This window comes from Tursiops truncatus, chromosome 3, assembly GCF_011762595.2.
Source record: "Tursiops truncatus isolate mTurTru1 chromosome 3, mTurTru1.mat.Y, whole genome shotgun sequence".
NCBI lineage: Eukaryota > Metazoa > Chordata > Mammalia > Artiodactyla > Delphinidae > Tursiops > Tursiops truncatus.
The window spans coordinates 14437753-14444849 of record NC_047036.1 but is presented as its reverse complement, the minus strand read 5'-3'; the positions used below and the strand labels follow the sequence as shown (position 1 = coordinate 14444849).

General features: G+C 44.6%; 1 pseudogene; it reads right to left on the bottom strand.

The window, feature by feature from the left end:
- Positions 1-4881: 4881 nt before the first annotated feature.
- On the bottom strand, positions 4882-6767 carry LOC117311547 (cell division cycle protein 20 homolog pseudogene; annotated as a pseudogene).
- Positions 6768-7097: the final 330 nt, after the last annotated feature.

Genomic DNA, 7097 nt, shown 5'->3' with positions numbered 1-7097 from the left:
TTGGGCAAGATCAAAGCTCACCTGTGCTAAGTCAGCACACACTTTCTAATCCTTAAGTAAAAAGATACACTTGTGAACAGTAACACTCAGCCAAGTTCACAGACTCTGCACACAATCAGGGACTTAAAGAGTAATTTATAACCAGGCAAGGATGTTTAAGGAACCATGTTTCATGCTCTAAACCAAAGATCCCGTTCCTGCCCCAAGTGCACAGCAAGCATGACTTCAATTAACCTCTCTGGGCCTCCATTTCCCCATCTGAAGAAAAATGAAGGGGTTTTGGAATAGGACATCCTGTGATCCTTCTCATGGTTCAAATAGACTGTTTTTATTTTCCACCAATAAGGGACGAGACTCGCTGACAACAAACACTCCTAATACTTTGGATCAACCAGAACACTGAAAATTTGGTCCAAAAAACCTTTCTTAAGATAAAGAGATAGCATTTCCCTGAGAATAATTCCAGTCTCGTTGAAACTTTAGCCAGGGAACTTATCAAATAAAGAAACCACCTAGTTCCAGACCGTGGGCAGAGTCCAAGAAAGTCAAACCCACGGCGTCATGGGAATTTAGAATTACACAGTTGTTGGTCAGGTTGAGAGTAAAGAATGTGAAGTTGTTTATCCGAGATTCTCCAAGACCATGTGAGCTGGGGCTCAGTGTTTTACAATCATATAATTGAAGAAAGCAAACTTCTAAAAAAAAGATGTGTATCCTCTCCTAGAGACTGTATACCGCCCAGTGAAGCACTGATTCCCACCCAATGGGCTCTTGTTTATCTCCGCCGCACCCCCAAAACAAGATGGCGTCCACACAGGCTGAGTCTCAAGCATGCATGGATGGTGGTAATAAGAGGCTGAATTCCAGTTCTAAGTAAGGTGCTTCATACAAATAAAACAGATTTTGTTCTGTCTATCTCTATGCAAATCAAGTGCCTTAGTACTGACATGGTATGGATTTGTTAATAATTGTAATGTTTGATGTACTGTTAATATTACATGTGAGATGTTCAAATGTTTTAATTCCATTGAATAAATTCTGAGACAATCACAAAACATATTAAAAGTAAGTCCATGATAAATATCATTATGTGTATAAAAACATGGGTTAGTCTGTTTGGTAGATTGGGTGACTTATAAACGACAGAAACTTTTTTCTCACAGCTCTGGAGGCTGAAAAGTCCAAGATCAAGGCTCTGGTAGATTTGGTATCTGTTTCATGGATGGCCATATTCCTGCTGTGTCCTTACATGGCAAGAGGGGGAAGGAGCTCTCTGGGTCTCTTTTTTTTTTTTAATTTAATTTAATTTATTTTTTTATACAGCAGGTCTTTATTAGTCATCAATTTTATACACACCACTGTATACATGTCAATCCCAATCTCCCAATTCATCACACCACCACCACCACCCTGCCCCCGCCGCTTTCCCCCCTTGGTGTCCATAGGTGTGTTCTCTACATCTGTGTCTCTATTCCTGCCCTGCAACCAGTTCATCTGTACCATTTTTCTAGGTTCCACATAAATGCATTAATATACGATAATTGTTTTTCTCTTTCTGACTTACTTCACTCTGTATGACAGTCTCTAGATCCATCCACATCTCAGCAAATGACCCAATTTCGTTCCTTTTTATGGCTGAGTAATATTCAATTGTGTATATGTACCACATCTTCTTTATCCTTTCGTCTGTCCATGGGCATTTAGGTTGTTTCCATGACCTGGCTATTGTAAATAGTGCTGCAATGAACATTGGGGTGCATGTGTCTTTTTGAATTATGGTTTTCTCTGGGTATATGCCCCATAGTGGGATTGCTGGGTCATATGGTAATTCTATTTTTAGTTCTTTAAGGAACCTCCATACTGTTCTCCATAGTGGCTGTATCGATTTATATTCCCACCAACAGTGAAGGAGGGTTCCCTTTTCTCCACACCCTCTCCAGCATTTGTTGTCTGTAGATTTTCTGATGATGCCCATTCTAACTGGTGTGAGGTGATACCTCATTGTACTTTTGATTTGCATTTCTCTTATTATTAGTGATGTTGAGCAGCTTTTCATGTGCTTCTTGGCCATCTGTATGTCTTCTTTGGAGAAATGTCTACTTAGGTCTTCTGCCCATTTTTGGATTAGGTTGTTTGTTTTTTTACTGTTGAGCTGCATGAGCTGTTTATATACTTTGGAGATTAATCCTTTGTCCGTTGATTCGTTTGCAAATATTTTCTCCCATTCTGAGGGTTGTCTTTTGGTCTTGTTTATGGTTTCCTTTGCTGTGCAAAAGCTTTGAAGTTTCATTAGGTTCCATTTGTTTATTTTTGTTTTTATTTCCATTACTCTAGGAGGTGGATCAAAAAAGATCTTGCTGTGATTTATGTCAAAGAGTGTTCTTCCCATGTTTTCCTCTAAGAGTTTTATAGTGTCCAGTCTTACATTTAGGTCTTTAATCCATTTTGAGTTTATTTTTGTGTATGGTGTTAGGGAGTGTTCTAATTTCATTCTTTTACATGTAGCTGTCCAGTTTTCCCAGCACCACTTATTGAAGAGACTGTCTTTTCTCCATTGTATATCCTTGCCTCCTTTGTCATAGATTAGTTGACCATAGGTGCGTGGGTTTAACTCTGGGCTTTCTATCTTGTTCCATTGATCTATATTTCTGTTTTTGTGCCAGTACCCTATTGTCTTGATTACTGTAGCTTTGTAGTATAGTCTGAAGTCAGGGAGTCTGATTCCTCCAGCTCCGTTTTCTTCCCTCAAGACTGCTTTGGCTATTCAGGGTCTTTTGTGTCTCCATAAAATTTTAAGATTTTTTGTTCCAGTTCCATAAAAAATGCTATTGGTAATTTGATAGGGATTGCATTGAATCTGTAGATTGCTTTGGGTAGTATAGTCATTTTCACAATATTGATTCTTCCAATCCAGGGACATGGTATATCTCTCCATCTGTTGGTATCATCTTTAATTTCTTTCATCAGTGTCTTATAGTTTTCTGCATATAGGTCTTTTGTCTCCCTAGGTAGGTTTATTCCTAGGTATTTTATTCTTTTTCTTGAAATAGTAAATGGGAGGGTTTCCTTAATTTCTCTTTCAGATTTTTCGTCATTAGTGTACAGGAATGCAAGAGATTTCTGTGCATAAATTTTGTATCCTGCAACTTTACCAAATTCATTGATTAGCTCTAGTAGTTTTCTGGTGGCATTTTTAGGATTCTCTATGTATAGTATCATGTCACCTGCAAACAGTGACAGTTTTACTTCTTCTTTTCCCATATGTATTCCTTTTATTTCTTTTTCTTCTCTGATTGCCATGGCTAGGACTTCCAAAACTATGTTGAATAATAGTGGCGAGAGTGGACATCCTTGTCTTGTTGCTGATCTTAGAGGAAATGCTTTCAGTTTTTCACCATTGAGAATGATGTTTCCTGTGGGTTTGTCATATATGGCCTTTATTATGTTGAGGTAGGTTCCCTCTATGCCCACTTTCTGGAGAGTTTTAATCCACTTGACTGCTGATGGGTGGGGCTGGGTTCCCTCCCTGTTGGTTGTTTGGCCTGAGGCAACCCAACACTGAAGCCTACTTGGGCTCTTTGGTGGAGCTAATGGCAGACTCTGGGAGGGCTCACGCCAAGGAGTACTTCCCAGAACTTCTGATGCCAGTGTCCTCGTCCCGCAGTGAACCACAGCCTGCCCCGCCTCTGCAGGAGACCCCCAAACACCAGCAGGTAGGTCTGGTTCAGTCTCCCCTGTGGTCACTGCTCCTTCCCCTGGGTCCCGATGCGCACACTACTTTGTGTGTGCTCTCCAAGAGTGGAGTCTCTGTTTCCCCCAGTCCTGTCAAAGTCCTGCAATCAAATCCCAGTAGCCTTCAAAGTCTGATTCTCTAGGAATTCCTCCTCCCGTTGCCAGACCCCCAGGTTGAGAAGCCTGACATGGGGCTCAGAACCTTCACTCCAGTGGGTGGACTTCTGTGGTATAAGCGTTCTCCAGTTTGTGAGTCACTCACCTGGCAGTTATGGGATTTGATTTTACTGTGATTGCGCCCCTCGTACTGTCTCATTGTGGCTTCTCCTTTGTCTTTGGATGAGGGGTATCTTTTTTGGTGAGTTCCAGTGTCTTCCTGTCGATGATTGTCCAGCTGCTAGTAGTGATTCTGGTGTTCTCACAAGAGGGAGTGAGAGCACACCCTTCTACTCCGCCATCTTGGTTCCAATCCTAGCTTCTGTGGGAGGAGTCTGGCATGGCATCACTGGGTCCTCTGCTTAGGGTCTCAAAAGGCTGCAATCATAGTTTCTGCCAGAGCTGAGGTCTCATCTCAGATTCCCTTAGGGAAGGATCCACTTCCAAATTCACTGAATTCTTCTGGCAATGAGTTTATCTCTGCTATTTAAATTATGTATCCTTTTCAAAAGGACAAGAGTATACATTCTTGTACTCTGGGTCTCTTTTATAAGGGTGCTAATCCCATTCATAAGGGCTCCAGCATCATGACCTAATCACCTCCCAAAGGCCCCACTTTTTAAATTAAGATTTCAACATATGAATTTGTGGGGGGGAACATAAACTTTCAGTCTATAACAAACATGTGCACTTCAATGCCATTTCTTTCAGACTTACATTAATTCCCTAAACAAACACTTATTGAACACATGCTAAGTGCCTGCCTAGGTCTGGAAATATGGTTAGAATTGGGGATAAATAAGTCAGTCATAGTTCATATGCTCAGGGATATTGTAAGCTGTAATCATATAACGATATATATTGCAGTAATTAATACGAAGCTTCAGTAGTTAATGTCACAAGAATTTTGGCTTTTTATATTCCATGAACTGTTTTATGAGTATGTTGTTTCTACTAAACAGTGAATGACAGGAAAGAAATACAGATAAATTTGGTAATGTATTCAAGCATACCATAATGTACACAATTTTTAAAAATCATTTATAAGACAAATGGCAAATTAATTTTTAGGATACTGAACCTTCAAGGCAAGGTCGCATATTAGGATCTTTTTTTTTTTTTAAGAGGGAGACGTGACTTTACTAGAAAAGTAAAAAAAAAAAAAGTACCAAAAACTGAGATGAGTTGGTCCTTAACAGATGCCCTGGTGGGTGAGGCTGCTTTGTGCTGTGCTGGCCTTCTCCCGCTCCCGCCGCCGGGCAGGGTCCAACTCAAAGCAGCACCACAGCCACAGGGTGTCATCTGCTGCTGCTGATGCCACTGTAGCCCCATCTGGGCTCATGGTCAGGCTAAGGACCTGGGCTGTGTGACCTTTCAGCTCAGCCACCTTGGCCATGGTTGGGTTCCAAATCACCAGCTGTTTCTGGGCAAAGCCATGGCCTGAGATGAGCTCCTTCTAGTGGGGAGAACAGAGGATGGAGCACACCTGGGAATGGGCATCCACAGCACTCAGACAGGCCCCAGAGCAGACGTTCCAGACACGAATGTGTCGATCACTTGTGCCCCCTCCAGTTGCCAGGACATTGGGTTGCCAGGGACACCAAGCCACAGCCTTGATAGCCTCTTGATGCTGGGTGAATGTCTGCAGAGGAACCCAGCCACCCTCTCCAGGAGCACTGGGCCACACGTCGACCAAGTTATCGTTGCCGCCACTGGCTAAATGTCGTCCATCTGGGGCCCAGCGCAGACCACACACTTCCTGGCTGTGGCCACTCGGTGTGGCCACATGGTGTTCTGCTACCCGAACATCATGGTGTGGGATGTGGCCAGAGAGTGAGCCACTACACAGGATATAGCTATTCCAACCGAGGGAGCCCACTCGGGCAGAATGGTCATGTTTCGAAGCCGTTTCTGCTGTTGTACATCCCGCAGCTGCACCTCAGCACTGCTGGTACCCACAGCCAGGTAGTTTCCCTCCTTGATCGAGGCCACAGAAGATGTATAGTCCCCAGGCTGCTCCAGTTGCAGCAGCTGCAGGGTGTCACCAGAGCTAGCACTCCACAAGTACACACTGTTGTCCAAAGCCACAGCCAGTATATTCCCAGAGCTCCAATCTACACGGTTCAGGTACTAGTCATTCCGGATTTCAGGGGCGTCCAGGATCCTGTCTGGCCGCGAAGGAATGTAACTGCTGGTCTTCCTGCTGGAGCTGGGCGTGGCCTTCTGGCTACAGAGTACTTTCAGTCTGTTCTGGTAACCTTCTGGGGCATTTTGTGGTTTTCCACTGAGCCGAAGCATCTTGGCTTCCTCCATATGAAAACCGTTCAGGTTCAAAGCCCATGCTTTCTGATGTTCCTTCTTGGTGGGTGTCTGACTGTCTTCGGGCTGCTTCTCCTTGCTCGGGAGAATACTAGCGACCTCCATCTGGGAAGCACTGCGACGGGGGATAGAGCGATTGCCGCCAGGTTTGCCGGGAGTGGTCTGAATCTTGGAGCTGGATTTGCCGGGAGTTCGGCCCCGGGGTCCTCCCGGCGCTGTGGGATCGGTTGGCTGCCCACATAGGCGAGGGGCCCGGCCCGAAGCTTCCTTCGCTTTGCGCTGCCAGCACGCAGGGGCTGCGCTGGGCATGGGTGTAGCCGGCTGCAGCAGCAAGTGCAGGTCACCCTCGAACACGAACTGGGCCATGGGAGCGTCCCCGGATCGCTCGGCCCAGCCGCCTCTCACCACCAGGTCAAAGCAGGCTCCGATCCCAGACCCTAGGATCAGTATTAAATGTTTGCATCTAGAAAAGAAAATGATTGTAATAGTTTTAAAGATATTACGCGGCTCTAATTTGCTTGATTTTACAGACTTCAAAAAACACTGAAAGGTTTGTTTATAAAGGCTTCCAGATGATACTTTTTTTTTTTTTTTTTGGCTGCGTTGGGTCTTCGTTGCTGCGCGCGGGCTTTCTCTAGTTGCAGCAAGCGGGGGGCTACTCTAAATTGCGGTGCACGGGCTTCTCATTGTCAAGGCTTCTCTTGTTGCGGAGCACGGGCTCTAGGCACGCGGGCTTCAGTAGTTGTGGTGCACGGGCTTAGCTGCTTCGAGGCATGTGAGATCTTCCTAGACCAGGGCTCGAACCCGTGTCCCCTGCATTAGCAGGCGGATTCTTAACCACTGCGCCACCACGGAAGCCCCAGATGATACTTTTATGACAGAGGGAATAC